Source organism: Odocoileus virginianus, chromosome 23 (assembly GCF_023699985.2).
Source record: "Odocoileus virginianus isolate 20LAN1187 ecotype Illinois chromosome 23, Ovbor_1.2, whole genome shotgun sequence".
Classification (NCBI taxonomy): domain Eukaryota; kingdom Metazoa; phylum Chordata; class Mammalia; order Artiodactyla; family Cervidae; genus Odocoileus; species Odocoileus virginianus.
The window spans coordinates 47,562,476-47,586,801 of NC_069696.1; the positions used below are offsets into that span (position 1 = coordinate 47,562,476).

Sequence of the window (24,326 nt, forward strand, 5' to 3'; positions counted from 1 at the left end):
TAAATAAAATCAGCCTCTGCAGCATGTAGATAACAAATGTTTCTGAGTGTCTAAACAATTTTTACATCGTCATAGCACCTCAAGATTTCCCATTCAACAAATTTCTCCTCCATGTAACAACAGTAACACACACAACGTATTTCCTGTTCTTGGTTGAGTTGTATATATTTTTTGCTTACTGATTTATAGGAGTCCCTTTTATGTCCTTTTAATTTATTTATTTTTAATTGAAGGATAATTACAATATTGTGTTGGTTTCTGTCACACGTCAACACGGATCAGCCATAGATACACATATATCCCTTGCCTGTCTCTTTCCTCCCACCCTATCCTTATACATCACTGTTATGACTTCCCTGACTGGTATACGAATGTTACTCCCTTCCAATTGCTTATTGAGTGTGTGATTAGTACATTACTTGTTGAACTTCAGGTTGGAAAAATGGCTTTAGTTCAACTTCTTCATCCACAAATGACGACAACTGGTCCAGAAAGTTCACTTAGCTCCTTAGTGCTACCTTGATTAGAACTCTAGTCTTCTGACTTTTCCTTCTCAGTTCAGTTCATTCACTCAGTCATGTCCAACTCTTTGCGACCCCATGGACTGCAGCACGCCAGGCCTCCCTGTCCATCACCAACTCCCAGAGTTTACCCAAACTCATGTCCATGGAGTTGGTGATGCCATCCAACCATCTCATCCTCCTGCCTTTGATCTTTCCCAGCATCAGCGTCTTTTCCAAAGAGTCAGTTCTTTGCATCAGGTGGCCAAAGTATTGGAGTTTCAGCTTCAACATCAGTCCTTCCAATGAACACTCAGGACTGATCTCCTTTAGGATGGACTGGTTGGATCTCCTTGCAGTCCAAGGGACTCTCAAAAGTCTTCTCCAACACCACAGTTCAAAAGCATCAATTCTTCGGCGCTCAGCTTTCTTTATAGTCCAACTCTCACATCTATATATGACTACTGGAAAAACCATAGCCTTGACTAGATGGACCTTTGTTGGCAAAGTAATGTCTCTGCTTTTTAACATGCTATCTAGGTTGGTCATAACTTTCCTTAAAAGGAGTAAGCGTCTTAATTTCATGGCTGCAGTCACCATCTGCAGTAACTTTGGAACCCAAAAAATAAAGTCTGACACTGTTTCCACTGTTTCCCCATCTATTTGCCATGAAGTGATTGAGCTGGATGCCATGATCTTAGTTTTCTGAATGTTGAACTTTAAGTCAACTTTTTCACTCTCTTCTTTCACTTTCATCATGAGACTCTTTAGTTCTTTTTCACTTTCTGCCATAAGGGTGGTGTCATCTGCATATCTGAGGTTATTGATATTTCTCCCGGCTTTTTCTCCTACGATATAGCTAACATTCTGCACTGGTGAATTCTCAGTTGTCATAGTTATACAGTGTGATGTGCTGTGCTGTGCTTAGTCACTCAGTCGTGTCTGACTCTTTGTGACCCCATGGACTGTAGCCCACCAGGCTCCTCTGTCCATGGGATTCTCCAGGCAAGAATACTGGAGTGGGTTGCCATGCCCTCCTCCAGGGGATCTTCCCAACCCAGGGATCAAACCCAGGTCTCATGTCTCCCACATTGCTGGTGGATTCTTTACCATCTGAGCCACCAGGGAAGCCCAAGAATACTGGAGTGGGAAGCCTATCCCTTCTCCAGGGGAACTTTCCTGACCCAGGAATCGAACTGGGGCGTCCTGCATTGCAGGCAGATTCTTACCAGCTGAGCTACTAGGGAAGCCCATATAGTGTGATACACACATACAATTCACATCTAGAAATTAAAAATAAAAAGCATCTGCTGACATATGAAACAACATGGATAAATCTCAGACAAAATGTTAAGTGAAACAGTCAGACATAATAAGCTATAAATTATGGGATTCTGTTCATACAAAGTTCAAAACTAGGCAAAACCAAACTATGGTGGTAGAAACTAGATCTTTATTCCTTAGGAGAGGGTATGACTGAAAGGGGGTATGAGGAAGTTTCTCTGGGTGTTGAAATGTTCTATGTCTTGATGAGGGAGGTAGTTGCATGGATGGATACCTAAGTAAAAGATTCATTAAGCTATACTTTTAAGATCTGTGCTTTTTGCTGGAAGTTATACAGTAATAAAAAATAAAGAAGAAAACCAAAGCAGAGACTTAACTATTTCTCATTAACTTGATGGATATTGAGCAAAAGAGAATAATTCTGGCCCTCAAATGATTTTTAATCTGAATTATTCTTCCTGGCTGACTTTCACTATTACACAAACCACAGAGTTGCCAAATCTCTACTTCTTTGAATAGTCTGGCTCTGCCTTGAACAACTGTGGGTTGAGCTAATTGACCTTCAAAGTCTCTCCTAGGTCCAAATTTCTGGGATTTTTTGAAAAAGGGATGCCAAAACATATCTCTGAGCGGGAAGGAACATCAGAGGTTGTCTGGTTCTTGTCTGTTATTTTATAGGAGAAAAGAATGAGCTTAGAGGATGGAAATGACTTGCCTAAGGTTGCCCTGATAGTAATTCAGTGCAGCTCCTCTGACTTCATCTCAACTCAGGTCAACAAATATCCCTTGAGTGCCTGCTATGTGCCAGGTACTGAGTCAGACACCACATTGGGCTCCCTGGTTCTATAAAGCCAAAGGTGTCATTGTGTTGCTTGGTGAGGAAAGTAGTGAGCTCATTTCCCACAACCTAGTGTGACAGCACCAGCAGACAAAGTCAGAAGACTCAAAAAGGAAGCAAGACAAAGTTCAAAGTGCCAAAGTAACAAAACCACTTAATGTTCTTTCCCGCACTTGACCACAGAACTATCAAAGTCTCTCCTCATCCCAGGGTGGGGTTTCTGAGACTCTAAATCATGATAATGGTAAGCTGTAATTCTGGAATCTACTGTACAAAAATTCTGATCATATGCCTTAACAGCATGTGAACCTGAAATTCCCTATTTTAAAAACTTCTACTTCCTGTCTGAGAAAACTTGTATCTTTAAGCGAAGTTCTATTCTCCTTCAGCTGATTCAGCAAACATGAGGAACTAATTGCTATAGACTTCTTACAAAGTGGCTGTAGGAACTGAGCATGATGAATGTGAAATTCACCACTCAAAGCACGCAGAACACAAGAATTCACCACTGTGACAACAGCTTAGTCAAGTAGACACAGGCTCAGAGAGTAAGCCAGGGACACGAGTCTGTCATAATTCTACCATTGACTAGCTATGTGATCTCCGTCTCTCTGGGCAGTCACTTCGCCTCTCCAAGCCTCTGTTTCTTCATTTACAAATTGAAAGGGTTGGACCAAAGAACTGCCCACATTTTTCTCGGCTCACTCTGGGATTCAACAAAGACTGTGACTCACAGGCTCGTGAAAAAAAACTTTGGAGTGTTGGGAATTTTGGTGGTTGTCCCCAGGAGTACTGTTGGTAATACTGAAGATGCAGAGGGTTAAAGAAGAGTGGAAAGAGAGGAAGAAGATAAAAGAGAAGAAAATTGAGATTATAAGGAGAGACTTTCATTGAGTGTCTGCATGACCGCTTGCTAGGTAGGACCCTCAGGTGGTTCCTGACTGGACTTCTGACCTCCTTTCCTTTTTCTTCACACCTTTACTCACAAAATATCTGATTCTATCTTGATTAAATTGGTCCACTAAGGTTCCTGGACCTCAGCCTGGGGTGGTGACTGGCTGTTTTCCTAGACTTTCTCTCTCACCTGGGACCTCTCCCTCTTCTATGCCATTGCGACCCATTGCAAGCTTCTCTCTACACGCTAAAGGCAGCATAACCACACAACATACTTCTTTCCATTCATGAAACTCAGGGACTTGGTTGAGGTTGTTACCTCTAACTTCTGAGCCTAACCGAGACTATGTGGATGTGTAATCCCTACTACCCATCTGCCTATAGTCTTGCCTCCTTGAACTTGTCATGGCTCAGAATTTGCCTGGGGTACAGATGGGGATTTTTCAACCACAGGCACAGGATAGGTGTCTAATGCGTCTCTGAAGAAAGTAACAGGAATACTCAGTGCCCAGATATCAGGAAAGAACAGTTTTCCCGAGGGTTCAGCTGAGACACTTTACGCAGACAAGCTCCCTGGAAAACAGCTCTTCCCGAACACAAAGGAAGTAAAAGCAGATTGGGTCTTGTTTCCGAAAACTACCATTTCGTAAGAGCTAAATAGAATATGAGCTTGTAGGCGCCACCACACCCATTCTCTCTCCATCTCCTACAAAATCAAAACCAAACTCCTCAGCCTGGCATGAGAAGCCCTTCATAAACTTTTTTCATCTTCATCATGATTTGTAGCTGTTCATGTGCCTGCTTGACCGTCTGATGCTCTAGTTCTATGGTTCTCAAGCTGGGTAGAGGAGTTCTCCAATTTGAATCACCAGGGAACTTTAAAAATTCAGATGCCCAGGCCACATCCCAAGCCCATTATATGAGACTCTCTGAGGGTGATACGCAGGCATCAGGAGTTTTTTAAGCTTCCCCTCCCTGCCCCGTGATTAGAGTGTACCAAACTAAAGAAGCACTGCTTTCATTGTTTTAAGAATCATCTTTTGGGGACTTCCCTAGTGGTCTAATGGTTAAGTATCTGCCTTCCAATGTCAGGGAACGTGGGTTCAATCCCTGATCAGGGAACTAAGATCCCACATGCAACTAAGGTGGCATACCACAACTAGTGAGCCCACGCACCACAAGAAGAAGCCCCCACACCACAACTAGAGGAAACCCCCCACCCCCCCATACACACACAATGAAGATCCAGCGGATCTTAAAAAAAAAACACACACACACAATGTGCAATAGCATCTTTTCACCTATTTGATTGGCAAGCACCAAAATTTTAAAAATAAAATCATCTAGTGGGGCTGTTAAGAATAAATATTGCTTGGGCCCCCACCCTTAAGACTCTGAATCACTAACTGTGAGGTGGGGTCCCTGAAATGTGCATTTTCAATAGGCTTGTAAGGGAATTACAGTGCACATGGCCTGAGAACCACACTTGGAAAAAACACTGCTCTTGGTCCATGAAACCACTTCATCCAAGCTGCCCGAGTACAGCGAGCAGTCTCCCTCTCCTTGGCTTCGATTTGGCTTTGCTCTCTGCCTGGAATGCCCTCCCCTCTCCCTGACCTCTGAGAGAACTTTCGGTCACCTTCCAAATGTAAACTCTTCCCTGTGACTTTTCCTGACCCTTCGCAGGAGGAATTAATTACTCCCCCGTCTGAGTTTCCATAGCACTTGGTACATACTTCTGCTGAAGCATTTATCACACGATATTATGGCTGTTTCTTTATGTGTCTGTCACACCCTTTAAACTATGAGTATTTTCCTTTTTTTATCTTGCCAGGATCTAGCACAGTGCCTGGGACATAACTCAAGTCAGTAAATGTTTATTGAGTTAAATGAAGCTGTTTGTAGAGTTGGTCATCATATTAGATATCCATCCATCTATGTGTGGCAAGACTACAGACACTGGGATAGGGCACAGGAAGGATCCTAGTGCCAGAGAGGAGAGCCGGCCATAACAATGCCAGGTAGAAGAAATGCCAGCCCTGGGACCAGGGTGAAGGCATGACTCCTCCAGCACAGAGGGCATACAGACAGGTTCAGGTTCATTTCCCTACATTAGCAGGGACAGGAAAATGCTTTTGATGGTCCTTGAAAGTTAAAAGCAGATATGAAGCAGAAGTCCAAGCTCATGGATAAGGTTGGTGATCATAAAGAATAACTAGATACTTATCATTTATATTGGGCTACCCTAGTAGCTCAGCTGGTAAAGAATCTGCCTGCAATTCAGGAGACCTGGATTTGATCCCTGAGTTGGGAAGATCTGCAGGAGGAGGGCATGGCAACCCACTCTAGTATTCTTGCCTGGAAAATCCCTTGGACAGAGGAGCCTGGAGGTATGTTAAAAGAACACAGAGTCTGAGTCAAAGTTCAGACCTACAATTGAAATCTCCATGAGATACACAGAGAACCTGAACCTTTAACAAGAATCTTAGGATCACTTAGATTTATGAAACACCTGGCTAAGCAACTTTAGGAAGTGCTAAAAATGGGCAGAAAAAGTTTTTAATGCAAAAGAAAGCCAGTGTCCCCAGACACAGAATGACCTGCTGTGGTAGCACAAAGTCCAAATCTGATGTGGAGAAGGGCAAGTCTGAAGTTTGCAAAGCAGTGGCCAAGGGTCTTCCCTGGGTTCCAGGAGGCCAGAGACCTTTAGAGTACCTTAATGTGGGCTGCGCCAGCTGAGAAGTGGCTCTTCCTCTCTAGCCCACCTTTCCTCCTGAAGCCCTGGAGCTGGGTAAGATTGAGTACATGGTGAGGGACATTATGAAGAGAGAAACTAAAAGCTTAAAAAGGCAGTAGAAATGAAGCCAGCAGAGTAGGCAGAAAAAGAAATCAGAACACAAGCAAGGGTCAGCTCTGTCTCTCCTAAACTACGATAACACAAAATTATGATTCCAATCATGTTTCAAGCTCTTGAAAGAGGAGGAATGAGGGGTGTCATTACCGGAGTCAGCCAAACTGCAGTCTCAAAGCACAGTCTCCCCAGCCGCCCTTACTTCTCATGCTAGCTGCTGGTTTGCGGCATTCCCCAAACCACCCCAGGTTTAACCATTCACCGGGAAAATTCACAGAACTCACTGAAAGCTATTACACATATGGTCATGATTTACTATAGGGAAGGGTTAGAAGCAAGAAAAGGAAAATTTACAAAAGGCAGTGTTTAGGAGGATTCCAAATGCTAAGTTTCTGTTGTCCTGAGGATGCAGGAACGCCCCCTCCCCCGGCATTAGTGTGACAATACAGAATATTGCCAACTTGGGGAACTCAGCCTCGGAGTCCAGAGTTTTTATTAGAGCGTCATTACATAGATGTAGTTGGTTGATTGATTGCCCACATTATTGAACTGTCTCTAGTGGCACCTCCCCTTCCACAGAGGTTGGGCTAGAAGAGGCCTGAAGAGGACAGAGGGTCTGCTCTTTGCCTTCTTTGAAATGGAGTTGAAGTTGCAGAATCAAAAGTGGATTTTCCATGAAGCTGTAAGACACTCATCCACACTGCAGAGTCGTGGGATCAATCAAAGAAAAGATTAGAACTAGTGTAGCTTTACTAAAAGTTTGAAATAGAGGTAAAGATATTCAAATACATACACATACTGACTCACCTATATTTCAGTAAAAGCCTCAATTAGGCATCAATCAAAAATCTGTCAATCAATTGCTTTTTGTTTTTTAAAACTGTACTTGCTATGTGCCCAACACTGAGATATTAAGCTACAATTTGGGGAATACTATAAACATGAGATAAAATCAAGGATCCCAGACATTACAAGCTTTGGAGGTTTCCTTTATGTTCTTGCAAGTGTAGATACTTCCTGCTTTTTTCATGTCCATTCTCAAACCATGACTTGAAGGCCACAGTGAAGGTTGATTATTTCCACTCTCCACTACTCATCCTATGTTTGCTTTAATTTCTCTTCGGATGGCCTGTGTTCCAACCACGGAGTGACCCAAAACTTTATTCCAGAGGGATCTGAGTTTTCAGGGGTCCCTGGTTATAAAGAATTTCTATAGACCTCCCCCCCCACACCTTAATTTATGCCTGGACGGGGCAGACCTAGGAGTTTCCTCTGAATTTTATTCACATTCCCCTCTGACTATGCTATGTATCAGAACCTTTGATAACCAGGATGGACCATAGCCTATATTTTCCCCGAAAGTGAAAGCATTAGTCGCTCAGTCACGTCCAACTCTTTGCAGCACTGTGGATTGTAGCCCACCAGACTTCTCTGTCCATGGAATTCTCCAGGCAAGAATACTGGAGTGGATAGCTGTTTCCTTCTCCAGGGGATCTAGCCCAGGTCTCCTGTGTTGCAGGTAGATTCTTTACTGTCTGAACCACCAAGAAAGCCCAACCTGGTGTTAAAAAGAACCTGGAGTGGCAGGGTAGCAGTCTCTGTTGTTTCCTTTCTTCTCCAAGTATTAAAGCCCATATATGAGCACTACCCAAAGTCAAAGGTATGATATAAAATGTAACTGTGAGAAGTGACATTCCCATTTCTCACCTCGGTCTCTGGATCCACATTTTCTGCAAGAGCCTGCACTATCTATCAAACACAAGTAGATATCAGTGTCAGCTCTAAGATAGCACTCCAATCCTTCAAGACATTGAGTTTCAGTTGGCACCATGACTGATTCCTACTTCAGTCATCCCATTGTTTTATAAAGCCAGCTGCTTCCAAAACAGAGTTTAAGATAAGACCATGAATTTCCATGGACATCAGCACATTGTCTTCCTCTCCTAACAGGTGAGGCTCTTATTGAGAAGCAACATTGAATGAGATACTGTGACAGTTAAAAAGGCATTCGGAATACCTACAGATTATGGTTTTGGCAGAAACATTAAGGGAAGAGAAGTAAATCCAAATCTTGTCTATTTTAGTAAGGACATATTGCTTCTCTCTCCACAAAGGAAGGAATCAAATGCTATGAACCTACCATCATGTGAATGACTAGCCTCCTCGGAGTGTTATCATTGGGGAAGTCATGGTTGGTCACTAGAGCTGGCGAGCTGGTGATACTGGGAGAGCCTTGGTGAAGAAGTTCACATAATTGAGCTAGTATGTCAACTCCTGCCACCATGGCCATTCAACTACTGAGCCCACTGAGCTCAGCTGAGGATAAAGAGCTACTAGCTTTCATAGCGGATCTTATTGATCATCTAAGTACTCCAGGACTTTTTGTGAATATTTACATGAAACTCAGAACTTGTGGACCTATTTTGAGAGCATATCAGATTAGAGTGCACCTGAACACAGCTAAATGCATGATTTTGTGAATCAGAAAACATTGTGCATGGTTCCAATTTCTATACCTATTACTTAGTTATACGCATCAGAAACAAATTTTTAAGGATTTAAAGGGGAAAATTATATTGGGTAGCTTACAAAATCTCTAGGAAAGTCAGAGAACCAAGTTCAGAAGCTACCCATTCAGGGACCATGTTCAAATTATGCCGCAAAGCCTGAGTGGTAAAGAGATCATGCCACCAGCAATCATAGCAGACCCACACTCCCATCACTAGACACTGCTGAGAGCCCTGGACCATTGCTGTCCCTAGGAACTTGATACAGCTGTCAATCACTTTAATGGATGGATCTACAGGGTCCTCAATACTTGTTAGCTTGGTTTTGTGTTTGTTTCATTAAAGGCTTGTCTCCCAACAGCAAAGTCTAGGAGGATGACATAGAGTTTATATCATAAGCCAAAGAAAGGGGTAGAAGAGATGGTGAATTTACAGCCATTTTTGGACTCTAAAAGAAATTAGTTTAACCAAGGAGTGGGAGGCCAAAGACAATTTGAAGAAATCTGACTGGTGTTTATATCAAATAGGTCATCAAGAAATGAAACATACTCTGTCTCCTTCATAGGTTCGAAAGCCCACGGAAGTAAGTGAAATCCAGGATATGTTCAGGGAAACCTGAGAGCTGAAGAAACCATTGCCCAGTTTCCCAGTGGATGGCCTACGAGAGGAGAGACCTTACACTGAGAGGATTAGGTTCAACATGAAGGTAGAATAGAGCTGACTGAAGGAGGTGGAGCAATGAGAAACTCATCAGGAAAACGGACTCCACAGGTGGCATTTTAAATAGAATCAACTTAACATAGGCAATTGGTAACATAGGTAATGAAAGAGCTAAAAGGCCAAAGGGAGGATGGTGAAGCAATTCAGATATTAGCAAGAGCAGCGAGCTGCCACCATCCCTAGGGCTGAAGGGACCCAGGGAGGATGTGTACTATCAGGGCCAGAACCTGAAGCTGTTGGGTGAGAGTTAGCACTGTGGCAGGAACTGTTCTGCAGGGGCTGGGAACCCAGAGGATGGGCTTGAAACCACATAAACAAGCAAGCAAACACAAGCAGCCAGAGCTGGAAGCCTCTTTGGAAGCAAAAACGAGGATAAATACTCTGGCTTGTCCTGCCCTCCAGTCTTCTACCAGTACCACTCATTGGTCAAATCTACTTGAAAGCCAGTTGTCAAGGGAACCTGGGAAATGTAGTTGCCTGCAATGCAGATGGCATAAGCTCTTCAGGGATCCCACGAAAAGGTACAGGAGTCCACACAATGCAAACCCCTGAGCTCCAGGTTCTGGCAGTACTAACACTGCAGGCCTGGGAAGGTCACAGCCAGGCAGGAGGTGTTCAGTCTCTCCTAGGCTTTATGGCTGGAATGTGAGGCATTATTATAGATGCACTCATGTGACTCCTAATGATTATTTTATAGCCATGGCTAAAACAGCAACGCAATGCTACTGCAGCCATGAAGTGACCATACTGAGTTCTGAGTTGATGTATTTGAGGGTCAGGAAGGTAGGTAAAAGTGTCTTTCGTTAGGATATGTGGGTTTCTGAGAAGCCATACCAGGCAAATACTCCTGTCTGATACCATCCTTAGGCTTGCTGAGACCTGTTGCCTGCAAGTTGACCTTCAATAAAGTAGAACTCACATAACATGTATGCATGAAATGAAAAGTGAAACTGTTAGTCACTCAGTCGAGTCCAACTCTTTGTGACCCTATGGACTGTATGTAGCCCTCCAGGCTCTATCCATGGGATTCTCCAGACAAGAATACTGGAGTGGGTTGCCATTCTCTTCCCCAGGGGATCTTCCCGACCCAGGGATCAAACCCAGTTTCTTGCCCTGCAGGCAGATTCTTTACTGCTTGAGCTACATGTACATGTACTGATGCTCATTTTTACCAGTTCTCAAACCTGCCCTCTGATGGACTTAAGGAGGGGTTGGTGGCTCCACCCTTCAGGCAGCCAGTATTCCAAGAACAGGTCTACAGCTGGGGGATGAAAGTAACAGTGGATTGTCTGTTGCTCAAGCCCATTTGGCTAAGAGAAAACTCATCTTCTTGAAGCAGTCTTTAAGATTCTCACACAAATTTGCCTTGCTTTTTTCTGGGGCAAGATCCTCCAAGACTACTTGGGTAAAGATGATGTACTAGATGCCTGGCATTTTGAGAGGAAAAAAAGGAAAACGTCTATTGGAGAACTTCTGTACACCACATCCAGCCTTGGTGGTGGTTTAGTCACTAAGTTGGGTCCAACTCTTGAGACCCCGTGGATGTAGCCCACCAGACTCCTCTGTCCATGGGATTTTCCAGGCAAGAATACTGGAGTGGGTTGCCATTTCCCTTCTCCAGGGGATCTTCCTGACCCAGGAATCGAACCCAGGTCTCCTGCATTGCAGACAGATTCTTTACCATCTGAGCTACAATAAAAGCCCACATTCAGCCTTGGAACCTTTCCAATGTACCATGTCATCAGTTTATATAACCCCCCATGTGGTAGTGATGGAGAAGGAAATGGCAACCCACCCCAGTATTCTTGCCTAGAGAATCCCACGAACAGAGGAGCCTGGTGGGCTGCTGTCCATAGGGTCGCACAGAGTTGGACACGACTGAAGCAATTTAGCATGCATGCATGCATGCATTGGAGAAAGAACTGGAAACCCACTCCAGTGTTCTTGCCTGGAGAATCCCAGGGACAGAGGAGCCAGGTGGGCTGCCGTCTATGGGGCACACAGAGTCAGACACGACTGAAGCGACCTAGCAGCAGCAGCAGCATGTGGTAGTGGTGATTCTCCAATTCATAGATGAGGAAACTGAAGCTCAGGTGAGCAAGGCAGATTCCTAAAGACATAAAACTAACAAGTGGAGAGCCACGGCCATCCTCCCAGAAGACATTTGAGAAGCCCCCTCAGGAGGAACGAGGAGAGGCAAGGGACACTCGGGGTCTAGTTGCCCAAAGTGGGGGCACCAAATTCCCTAAGACTAACTCACGTGTGATTTGCTTGGGATTCATGGAGATTGCAAGGGAAAAGTAGGTTGGGATTCATGACACTGAATTGACAGAGGATCCTGGACCCTTGTCTAGCATTGGTTGTTTTCAAAATGCTTCCTGTATCTGCTTTGGATTATCAGTGACCCCCCAGTGTAGACTAAACAATTTAAATGTTTCAGTGAATTACACAACACAACTTACTTAGTGTGATGCATTTACCAGGGTTCCACATTACTCACCTGATCTGAGAGAGGCAGGAAAGCCAAAGAGGGAACCCCCTCGTTTGCACTCACTTTCCAGCCAGGATACCATACCCCTTCTGCCCCTTCTCTGTGGCCCAGCTCACAGCTGACCCAGCTTCAGTGTCGTCTCCCTCAGTGTCCAATGGGCTCCAAATCCAGACAAGGCATCTTACCGCCTAGGAGGGCATTTCAGGATCTCAGCTTTTAAGAGTTGAAGTTGAATGCCATGCGGCTGGTTAGCCCAGCTCAAATTCACCACTTCCCACTCCACACATTCATTTATTTGATAAAAGAATGCTTTGCCAAGGGGGATGAATGTGGGAAAACGTTAGTTAGGGAGTTTGGGATGGACATGTACACACTGCTATGTTTAAAATAGATAACCTTCCCTGGTGGCTAAGTCAGTAAAGAATCTGCCTGCAATGCGGAAGACCTGGGTTTGATTTCTGGGTTGCAAAAACTCCCTGGAGGAGAGCATGGCAACCCACTCCAGCATTCTCGCCTGGAGAATCTCCATGGACAGAGGAGCCTGGTGGGCTCTAGTCCCAGTCCGAGTCGGACACAACTGAGCGACTAAGCACCAAGACCTATCGTATAGTACATGGAACTCTGCTCAATGTTAAGTGGCAGCCTGGATGGGAGGGGAGCATGGGAGAGACAGGATACATGTGAATGTATGGCTGAGTCCCTTCACTGTCTGCCTGAAACTACCACCACATTGTTAATCAGATACACGTCAACACAAAATAAAAAGTTTAAACAGCACTGTTAATTCTAATAGTATATAAACATTTACAGACACTGGCATATATTATCTAACCAAATAAACTTTTTTTTAAAAAAGCCACTAAAGAGCTTCCTCTCTTTTTCTTTCTTTCTCCCTCTCCTTCTCTCCTTCCTTTTTCCCCTCCTTTCCTCCTTCTTCCTCCCCCACCACGAAATAAATAAATAAGTGAAATGGCTAACCAACAAGGACCTGTTGGTAGCATAAGGAATTCTGCTCAACGTTCTGTGGCAGCCTGGATGGGAGGGGAGTTCAGGAGAGAATGGATATATATGGCTGAATCCCTTTTCTGTCCACTTGAAACTATCACAACATTGTTAATCAGCTACACTCCAATACAAAATTAAAAGTTAAAAAAAAAAAAAAAAAGCATGATACAGCCTGTCACTGAGGGATGCATCAGTATGCTGGACTTCCTGACGGGCCTTCTCTGGCAGTCTCCTGCCTCGAGGACTTGGTTCTATCTCCTTTCAGATAGTTTGCCCCGTTTGTCTCAAGTCAAGCTGTTATATTATCCTATGAGAAAGGTTGGGCTTCCAACCTGACTCAGATGATAATGAATCTGCCTGTAATGTAGGAGACCCCGGTTCAATCCCTGAGTCAGGAAGATCCCCTGGAGAAGAAAATAGCTACCTTCTCCAGTATTCTTGCCTGGAGAATCCCATGGACAGAGGAACCTGGCAGGCTACAGTCCAGGGGTTGCAAAGAGTCAGACATGACTGAATAACACACACACACACACACACACACACACACACACCACGAGAAGGGTTTGGGCAGGGATGAAGGGATGGGTGGGGGATCACGGTGGGGAAGGAGGGACAGGCCTTGCTCTTTGGGTCCCTAGAGAAGCCTGGTTCTTTCCTGTTATCTATCTCGTCCATCCAGTCCCATAACCTAGGTCCTCTGAGAGGATGTCCTTTTTCCTGTCTCTTCACTAAACAAACTGGGATTCTCTCTGGCATTTGCTCCTGAGGGCTTTGTCTGCTGCCCTGCCTTTATTATGCATCCTCTCTGATCTCGTCCCTCTTCCTGCCTCGGATTTTCCCCCTCCTCCATCCCCAGGCTCACTTTTCCTGCCTCTACTCTTTCCAGCCCCTGACTTCTCAGGCTATTGTCCCAGGAATTCAGGCACCCTCCCACCATCATCTTCTCTACAAATAATCTTGGCATTACCTGCAACTACATGTGACACTGGTCTAGGCTTTTCCCTCACCTAGACAATGCCATTTTCCTTGCACATTCCTGGCTTCACCACCCACATCTGCATTTCAAAGCAATAGTCATTGATTCCAACCACGCTAATAAAATATTTAAGATTGTACTTTTATATTTGACAAAGCAGTTTTAGCTAATGATGACTAGTTTTTCAGGGAACAATCTATTTTTCCCTAGAGAGAACACTGGTAAATAAACACAATAAATCAGAAATACTATTGCAAATATGTGTATATAAAATGTTTTGACATATTTTACGTGTGTAAGTGTCTAACAAGTTTTTCCTCACCATCAAAAACCAGCCTGATCTCTTGAGGAAACTTCCCTGACACAGTCCTTATCTTATTTACTATATACATGGGCAAACCAATTAAAAGAAAAATTTATGTTGTCCAGAGTCAAAAGCCAAAAGGAAAAATATACTTCAGAATGAGAAAGAAGCAGAAAACTACAAAGTCAAACAGAATTCTGGGACAACCTTAAGAGTGATGGAACAGAAGAAGGAAGAGAAAGCTGCATCATAATAAATTGATTTTTTGTAGAGTTCTCACTAAGCCAGAGGAACTCTGCTACAATCAGTTCATTTAGGCACCACAAAACTCAAACCACAACTAAAGCTACTCTAAGGAAAGGTAGGGACCATAAAGCATGTTTTAGAGCTGGAAGGGGCTTTCACAATTAGTTATCCAGACAATTAGACCGAAAAAGATAAGACTCCATAAAGTCATTGTCAAGTGTACTGGATAATAATAGAATGCTACCTAACGTTTATTCTTTAATTATTATTGTAGAAAGAATACTTAGCATGAGATCTACCCTTTTAATAAATGTATCTGTGTACATTGTATTATCAGGTGCAATATTGTACAGCGGATCAGTCATCTGGTCGACTGAAAGTTTATGCCTGTCAATTAGGAACTCTCCACACCCACCTCTTTTCAAAACCTGACAAAGCATGATTCCCCACGCTAAGTGTTTTTCATGTGTGTGCGTGTGTGTGTGTGCACGTGTGTGTGAGTGTGTATGTGTGTGTGCTCTGTTGCGTCTGACTCTTTGCGACCCCATGAATTGTAGCCTGCTGGGCTCTTCTGTCCATGGAATTTTCTAGGCAAAAATACTGAAGGGAGTTGCCATTTCCTGCACCAGGGGATCTTCCTGACCCAGGCTTCGAAACCAAGTCTCCACCTCTCCTACATTGGCAGGCAGATTCTTTACCACTGAGCCACCTGAAAAGCAAAGTGTTTTCTATACATTATTTTATTTCATCTCACCATAATTCTGTAAGGTAGGTATTACTATCAGCCACAATTTCCAAGCAATGAAATTGACACTCTAAGAGATTAAGTAACTTGTTTAAATCTTTCCAGGGAGAAAGCAGTAGGGCCAGTATTTAAACAGAAGCACAGACCTGACTGCACAGACCTCTTAATGTCGATGCCATTTAATCATTCCAAGGGTCTGGTCAATTCAAACCTCTGGTTAAACTACACAGATAATGAAAAAAGGTACATTTAGGAAGGACTTTTTGGGTGTCTACCTTCTGGATGAATGATGCCTACATTAGTTCAAATAGGTTGTGCTACTGTACCAAACAATCCCCAAGTCTCTTTGAAGTCAGGAATGAATTTGGTGGGGCTTTCCTGGTTGCTCAGATGATAAAAGAATCTGCCCACAATGCGGGAGACCCAGGTTTGATCCCTGGGTCAGGAAGATCCCCTGGAGAAGGGAATGACTACCCACTCTAGTATTCTTGCATGGAGAATTTCAAGGACACAGGAGCCTGGCAGGCTACAGTCCATGGGATCTCAAAGAATTGGACATGACTGAGCGTCTAACACACACACACACACACACACACACAATGAATTTGGTATCACATGATCTTCACACAGGACTCAGACTGGCAGACCCTCACCATCTGAAATAGTGTTGGTCATTATGGCTGGAGAATAGGGAGATGGCGACTTATGCACTGGCCTTACAAGCTTTTACCTGAAGATGATGGCTCAGTGGTAAAGAATCTGCCTGCCAAAGCAGGAGATGCAGGAGACATGGATTCAATTCCTGGGTGGGGAAGATCCCCTGGAAGAGGAAATGGCAACCCAACTCCAATATTCTTACCTGGATAATCCCATGGACAGAAGAACCTGGTGAGTTACAGACCATGGGATCGCAGAGACACAACTGAGCAACTGAGCACCCACACACAATGTTTATCAATTCTGCTCAGATTTCTTTGGCTGAAGCAAGTTCAGTTCAATTCAGTTCAGTCGCTTAGTTGTGTCCGACTCTTTGTGACCCCATGAATCGCAGCACGCCAGGCCTCCCTATCTATCACCATCTCCCGGAGTCTGCCCAAACCCATGCCCATCGAGTCAGTGATGCCATCCAGCCATCTCATCCTCTGTCGACCCCTTCTCCTCCTGCCCCCAATCCCTCCCAGCATCCCAGACCAGCATCAGGGTCTTTTCCAATGAGTCAACTCTTCACATGAGGTGGCCAAAGTACTGGAGTTTCAGCTTCAGCATCAGTCCTTCCAGTGAACACCCAGGACTGATCTCCTTTAGGATGGACTGGTTGGATCTCCTTGCAGTCCAAGGGACTCTCAAAAGTCTTCTCCAACACCACAGTTCAAAAGCATCAATTTTTTGGTGCTCAGCTTTCCTCACAATCCAACTCTCACATCTGTACATGACCACTGGAAAAACCATAGCCTTGACTAGACGGACCTTCGTTGGCAAAGTAATGTGTCTGCTTTTTAATATGCTATCTAGGTTGGTCATCACTTTCCTTCCAAGGAGTAAGCGTCTTTTAATTTCATGGCTGCAGTCACCATCTGCAGTGATCTTGGAGCCCCAAAAAATAAAGTCTGACACTGTTTCCACTGTCTCCCCATCTATTTCCCATGAGTTGATGGGACCAGATGCCATGATCTTAGCTTTCTGAATGTTAAGCTTTAAGCCAACTTTTTGACTCTCATCTTTCACTTTCATCAAGAGGCTTTTTAGTTCCTCTTCACTTTCTGCCATAAGGGTGGTGTCATCTGCATATCTGAGGTTATTGATATTTCTCCCGACAATCTTGATACCAGCTTGCGCTTCATCCAGCCTAGTGTTTCTCATGATGTACCCTGCATATAAGTTAAATAAGCAGGGTGACAATATACAGCCTTGACGTGGCCACATATAATTTAAAGATGTGGATTAATGCAGTCTAACTATAAGGACTGATTGCTCTTATATGGCACAAGAGCACTGCCTGGAAATACTGAGGCATATTCCTAATGACTACCATAGTACCAAATTCATGAAACTGCCCTGTGAACTTACTTCACTCTTATTGTGTTAACCAGTCTTGATTTTGTAATTTAAATTTGTTGGTATACTTTGAATTTATTTGTGTATGTCATGAACAAGTTTAATTCCAAATTATTTACAACCACCACTGCTCTTCTAAAACACTAACCATATTTTCCCTCAAGCACAAAACTGCATAGGTAACATTTCATACCAGAGTAATAAAAATAAGATTTGAATAAAACCAAATAAAATCTATATTCCATTTATAATCATCCTCCATATCTATAGGTTCCACATCCATGGATTAACTCAACTGCAGATCAAAAACATTCCCCCCAAATTTCCAGAAATTTCCAAAAAGCAAACTTGAATTTGCCACACATAGGCAACTATTTACATAGCAATTTAAATTGAATTTATAACTATTTATATAGGATTTATATTTTATTAGGTATTATAAGTAATCTAAAGATGATTTAAAGTGTATGAGGATTATATGTAGATTGTATGCAAATACTATGCCATTTTATACAAGGGACTTGAGCATCTGTAGATTTTAGTGGGGAAAATAGGGGTCCTGAAACCACCCCCCACAGACACCAAAGGATGACTAGAATAAACAGAAAATTTGAGAATTTATGACATGAGATGATATGTTTAAAAATTCTAAACATACTGCCTGGCACAAAATAAGCACTCGATAATTGTTAGCTTCCTTAAACATATCAGACTTCAATTAATTTTTCTTCAGGAGATACATCTACTTCAGTATCCATCAAAGACTCCTGAAGGCTCAGTGCTTCTGGCTCTAATGTTGATTACAAGACGCCAGTGCCATCCTCAGTCACTCAGTCATGTCTGACTCTGCAACCCCATGAACTATAGCCCTCTAAGCTCCTCTGTCCATGGGATTTCCAGGCAAGAATACTGAAATGGGTTGCCATTTCCTACTCCAGGCTAGACACTGGGCATACTAATAAATTAAAAGATAAAAATGAATGATCTTGAGCAATGTTGTCCCAAAGGGAGACACTCCCTTATTCTCAAAGGGAGAAAATGTTGAAGAGGAGCTAGATCTCTGGGCCACATTATTTTCACTTGAGCTCGATCTCCTAAACCATAGCTCTTTCTACTTATCCAGAACAGTTTTCAAGTGTTTCTGACATATGCTGGTCATCATCACCACCCTCTTTGACACGCGATTACATTTAGTGCAGATGGCTGGAGGTAAAAGCAGGTGGAGAACAATAGAGGTTATTTTCACAGGAAAGAAGAGCAAAGCCATACTCGGCACAATGGAATTTTCCTATTAACTGCTGGAAAGAGAAATATGGGTGTTCACAGGCAAAACAGAAAACTCTGCATAAAACTGAACCATGGAAATCAGAAACGTAGATCTTGAGGGAAACCCATGGTATGAGAGCAATTCTCTCTGAGAATTTGGAAAACAAACAAGGGCAGTGCCAATCGCATAATTCTGCTCATCCTTTTTCTGATTAAACCCGGGGTCAAAGGAATGCCAGTCTACTAGAAGAAAAAGAGTGGATTTTTTTTACTGCTCTCACCCATGAAGAAGATACTGTGGTGATGGAAGAGCTCCCCAACTTCCCTCTACCTTACTTGACCCCAAATATGAATACCTCCAACTGAAACCTTGCTTCTTCATTTTGCAATATGAAGAAGTGCTTGCTGGGGGAACTTTCTAGCCGGATACCCTTGAATGCACTTCCTGATGAAGTGGGAGATGTGCCAGCTGCCACTACAGATGCTGAAAGCCCTGGGAACAAGTAAAGCTGATTGTAATAATATGTTGCATGAGGCTGAAGGCGCTATGGTGGTGGAGAGCCCCAGTTCAGGGGTAGGCACCTTCCAGCTAAACAAAGGCCAAGGCAAAATTTGGCCCTTTACTCTAGCAAAACTATCATGATATCTTGCTAGTATATTACATGGCACATGAGGGCTGCAGAATATCCCTCAAAAAGAAAAAAAAAAAAAAAAAGGTAGTAGCATCAGGGGAAACTGAAAGTTTCTTTTTCCTAGAGATGCTGATTGGCAATATAAACTATATAGCTGTGATTTCAGAAACATGGAGAAGTCTCTCAACCAAGAAATATATTACTTTATTACTTGCAAATTCTTTAATTTCCATTTTTACAGATGCATTTCTTCAATCTGTTTTGTTCTTTTGTTTAAAAAAATTCAGGCTGTAGTAAATTAGCATCAAATCATTTATACCTCTTATGAATTAATTCATGTATTAGAATCTTATCCCAGAGATTCATCAACATCTTCTAGTAACAAAATGGGAGGAGAAAGAAAAGTAAAAGGATGTTCTGTGTCTGAGGGGAAATTTATAGCATAAGGAACAGATCACTCTAGACTTAAAAAAAAAAAAAACCTCTCAGAGGTTGAGAGGCAGGTTTCTGAAAATAAGACAGGAAGAAGAAAACAGATGAGGAAGGCAAAAGCAAGCACATTAAATTTTATTCCTTCACTTGAATGTTTTTGTTTCAATAAATTGATTAATTGAGCCATTTGTAAAAATGGGATTTTTGATGGTTAAGGTATCCTTCAGTTCAAAGATGAAGTTCTAAAAGCTAGCATTGTTTTACGCCTTTCATTGTTTGTAACTGCCTTTTCACTGCTTAAAAAACCACCAGGAATATGGCAGATGATAAACTTTTTCATGAATGAAAAAGTGAATGAATGGATAAAGCTAAAACTTCAAATCTAAATAAATAGTATTTCCTTCAAACTTCTCACCTGGAAGACTGTGTACTTATTCCGATCATCTCCTTATTGACCCAGACATATTTAGACACCATTCTGAGAATTGCCAAAGCAAATGACAAAGTCATTTTAAAATCATCAGTGGAATCAAGGCATCTCCCTGTGGTGAAATATTCAGTTTTGTTTTGTTTTTTAACTTTGTTATAAGCACAACAGCAGATGAGTTTCCAAGTTGGTTCTATTTTTCAATCAAAAATGAGACATAATTCTATGAAAAAGTTAGGCTGACTTTCTTGTGAGGCAAAAGCAAATCTAAAAGGGAGCCCCAATCACTCCAAGAGAGTCCTAAGCAATGGTGGCTTTGTTGGCCCAATTGGCTAGCCCTCCAACATGGCTCCTTTGAAAGATAAGACTTATTTAAGACCTAAATTTGGATCTAGTTGCTATTAAACAAGCAAATGAGAAAATAAAAATTGTATTCAAGTCACACTCTGTTAACTTCTGTTATTCATTGTGCACATCAGAAAAAAAGATAGTATTTTAAAAATCTCTTTCAGGGTAGGGCTTCTCCAATGGCCATCAGTAAAGAATCCACCTGCAATGCAGGAGACACAGATTCGATCCTTGGGTGGGGAACATCATCTGGAAAAGGAAATGGCAACCACTCCAGTATTCTTGCCTGAAAAATCCCTTGGACAGAGGAGCCTGGTGGGCTACAGTCCAATGGGTCACAAAGAGGTGGACATGACTGAGCAGCTAAGCCCAGCATAATGATTATATGTACACAGTGAGGACTCCCACATAGACATCTCCAACTCTGCCCTATCTCCTAAGCACTAAGATTTATGTTTTCAACCATCTATTAGACCCCACGTGTGTGCTATGTCGCTTCAGTTTTGTCTGACTCTTTGTGACCCCATGGACTGTGACCTGCCAGGCTCCTCTGTCCATGGGATTCTCCAGGCAAGAATACTGGAGTGGGTTGCCATTTCCTTCTCCAATTAGACCCCACACTTGCATGTATAATACCTATGTCAAACTCAACACGTCTTAAAAAAAAAAAGGCTTGCATTCCTTAGTATTTCCTTTCTGTTTTTGCCTATTAGTCTAATCTCCTCATCTAGTATGACCTTTCAAAAATGTGAATCAGCCCATGTGAACCCTCCATGACCTGCCATCACCTTAAAATTTAAATCTTGTTGCCATGGGGTACAGTCCCCTGACCTAGCCTCTGTGTCATCTCAGCTCCAATAAGTCTACACTTTACTCACTCTCCTCCAGCCCCTCTGCCCCACCTGCGTTTCCTAGAACCACTCAGCTCATCATAGACTCAGCCGCTTACACTTTCTCTTCCTTATGCCTAAAATTCCCTTCCCACACCTTCACATGTCTGATTCCTTCTCACCATCAGGACCCTGTTCAGTGTCATATTCTGAGAAAGATACATTCTAATCTATTTAAAAGTTCCCCACTCAAGTCACTCTGATCCCCAACTGCGTTTTATTTTATTCATAGGACTAATCATATCTGAAATCATTACTTTATTGTTTGTTTATTGTCAATTCCCCTACATCTAGAATGTCAGGGACATGAGGGTAGAAATTTTGCTTAACTTGTTCACTGTAAGAGTTCAGAACAGCACTTGGCACATAGCCTTTAACTATGTGGATCACAACAAATTGTGGAAAATTTTTAAAGAGATGAGAGTACCAGACCACCTTACCTGCCTCCTGAGAAACCTGTATGCAGATCAAGAAGCAACAGATAGCCCTGGAGAGAAAGGTGGGCTCTGGGTTCTGGGGTGGTCTCCACCGTTGAGGGAGAGTAACTCTTGCTACTGCATCATGGGGTCCATGGGGACCCTCAACTTCGACAATTATGGTGGTCCTTTCCTCATCATCAAGGATCAGGAATGCAAGTCTCATCTTATGGTACTTGAGGCCCTCAAATCTCATATAATGGCAGCAAAGGCTGTAGCAAATACAATGAAAACATCACTTGGACCAAATGGGCTTGATAAGATGATGGTGAATAAGCATGGAGACATGACTGTAACCAATGATAGTGCCACCCTCTTAAGCATGATGGATGTTGACCATCAGATCACCAAGCTGATGGCTGAACTATCCAAATCACAGGATGATGAGATTGGAGATGGAACCACAGGAGTGGTTGTCCTGTTGGAAATGGCTGAGCAGCTGCTGGACCTCCACATTCACCCAATCAGGATCACCGACGGCCAGGAGCAGGCCACCTGCATCATTATTGAGCACCTGGACAAGATCAGCGACAGTGTCCTTGTCGACATGAAGAACACTGAGCCCCTGATCCAGACAGCGAAGACCACGCTGGGCTCCAAAGTAATTAACAGCTATCACTGACAAACGGCTGAGATGACCGTGCACTGTCCTCACCGTGGCTGACACGCAGCACAGGGCCATTGACTTCCAGCTCATCAGGGCAGAAGGCAAGGTGCGTGGGTGGCTGAAGGACAGAAAGCTAATCCAGGGCTTGATTGTGGACAAGGACTTCAGTCACCCGCAGATGCCCAAGCAAGTGGAAGATGCCAAGGGTACAATCCTCACATGTTCATTTGAGCCACCGAAACCAAAGATGAAGCATAAGCTGGATGTGACATCTGTGGCAGATTTTAAAGCCCTTCAGAAGTGCGAAATGGAGAAGTTTGAAGAGATGATCCAGCACATAAAAGAAACTGGTGCTAACCTAGTTATTTGCCAGTGGGGCTTTGATGAGGAAGCTAATCATTTACTTCTCCAGAATAACCTGCCGGCAGCTCACTAGGTTGGAGGATCTGAAATTGAGTTGATCCCATTGCCACAGGTGGCCACATCACCCCTAGGTTCTCAGAGCTCACAGCTGAGAAGCTGGGCTTTGCAGGTCTTGTGAAAGAGATCTCATTTGGGACCACCAAAGACAAGATGCTGATCATCGAGCAGTGTAAGAACTCCAGAGCCATCACTGTTGATCAGAGGAGGAAATAAGATGATCATAGAGGAGGCCAAGCGTTCCCGTCACCATGCTCTGCGTGTCATCGGCAACCTCATCCCGGATAACCGCATGGTGTATTGTAGGGGCACTACGGAGATGGCCTGCGCCCTGATGGTCAGCCAGGAGGCCGACCAGTGCCCGGCCCTGGAGCAGTACCCATGCACGCCTTTGCCGAGTGAATGGTGGTCATCCCCAAGGAATCCGCGGAGAACAGCGGCATGAAGCCCATCCAGACCATGACTGACGTCCGGGCCAGACACGTGAAGGAGGTGAACCCCACCCTCGGGATCCAATGATATGAAACATCATATGATATGAAACATCAAAATGTCATAGAAATCTTGATAGGCAAAAAGCAGCTGATGTCTCTTGTAACACAAATGGTTAGAATGACTTTGAAGATTGACGACATCCATAAGCCTGGAGAATCTGAATAGTAAAGATGAAATTTAGAATAAAATGAGGAGTAAGATCCACTACTGTGACTAAATAAATGGGTGTCTTGTGCTGCATCTACAGCTATTTACTGTTACCCTGTATCAGACACTGTGACAACAGTAGCTGTTTGGTAACCATAGTTTCACCTGTTCAAAGACATGAAATTATAGAGGTATGATCTCACAAGGTTTTGTATTTGTTGTATTAAAGGGAACACTTTAAACGACCTTTATATTCTGCTCAAGTTAACAAACATTCACTGTAACATTCATCAAATGCCTTAATTGAAGGGGTTTGAGTTGATTTTTTTTTAATAAAATGTAGAACCTGTTTTTAACAGCTTTAAATGTTCAGTTTGTTCTCAAGATTTAGTTTAACATTGAGGAATATGGGCTTGGTCCTATTAAGTTTATTTAAATACTGACAAAAAAAGAAAGTAACAGTTAGAACGGCATATGCAGCAATAGACTAGTTCCAAACTGGGAAAGGAGTACGTCAAAGCTGTATATTGTCACCCTGCTTATTTAGCTTATATGCAGAGTACATCATGAGAAATGCCAGACTGGATGAAACACAAGCTGAAACCAAGATTGCAGGCAGAAATATCAATAACCTCAGATATGCAGATGACACCACCTTTATGGCATAAAGTAAAGAAGAACTAAGGAGCCTTTTGATGAAAGTGAAAGAGGAGAGTGAAAAAGCTGGCTTAAAACTCAACATTTAAAAAACAAAGATCATGGCATCCAGT

At 43.0% G+C, this 24,326-nt stretch overlaps 1 pseudogene; it reads left to right on the plus strand.

Annotated features, from left to right (window-relative positions):
• The first annotated feature begins 21,972 nt into the window (after positions 1 to 21,972).
• Positions 21,973 to 23,574, plus strand: LOC139030697 (T-complex protein 1 subunit epsilon pseudogene; annotated as a pseudogene).
• The last annotated feature ends 752 nt before the right edge of the window (positions 23,575 to 24,326 follow it).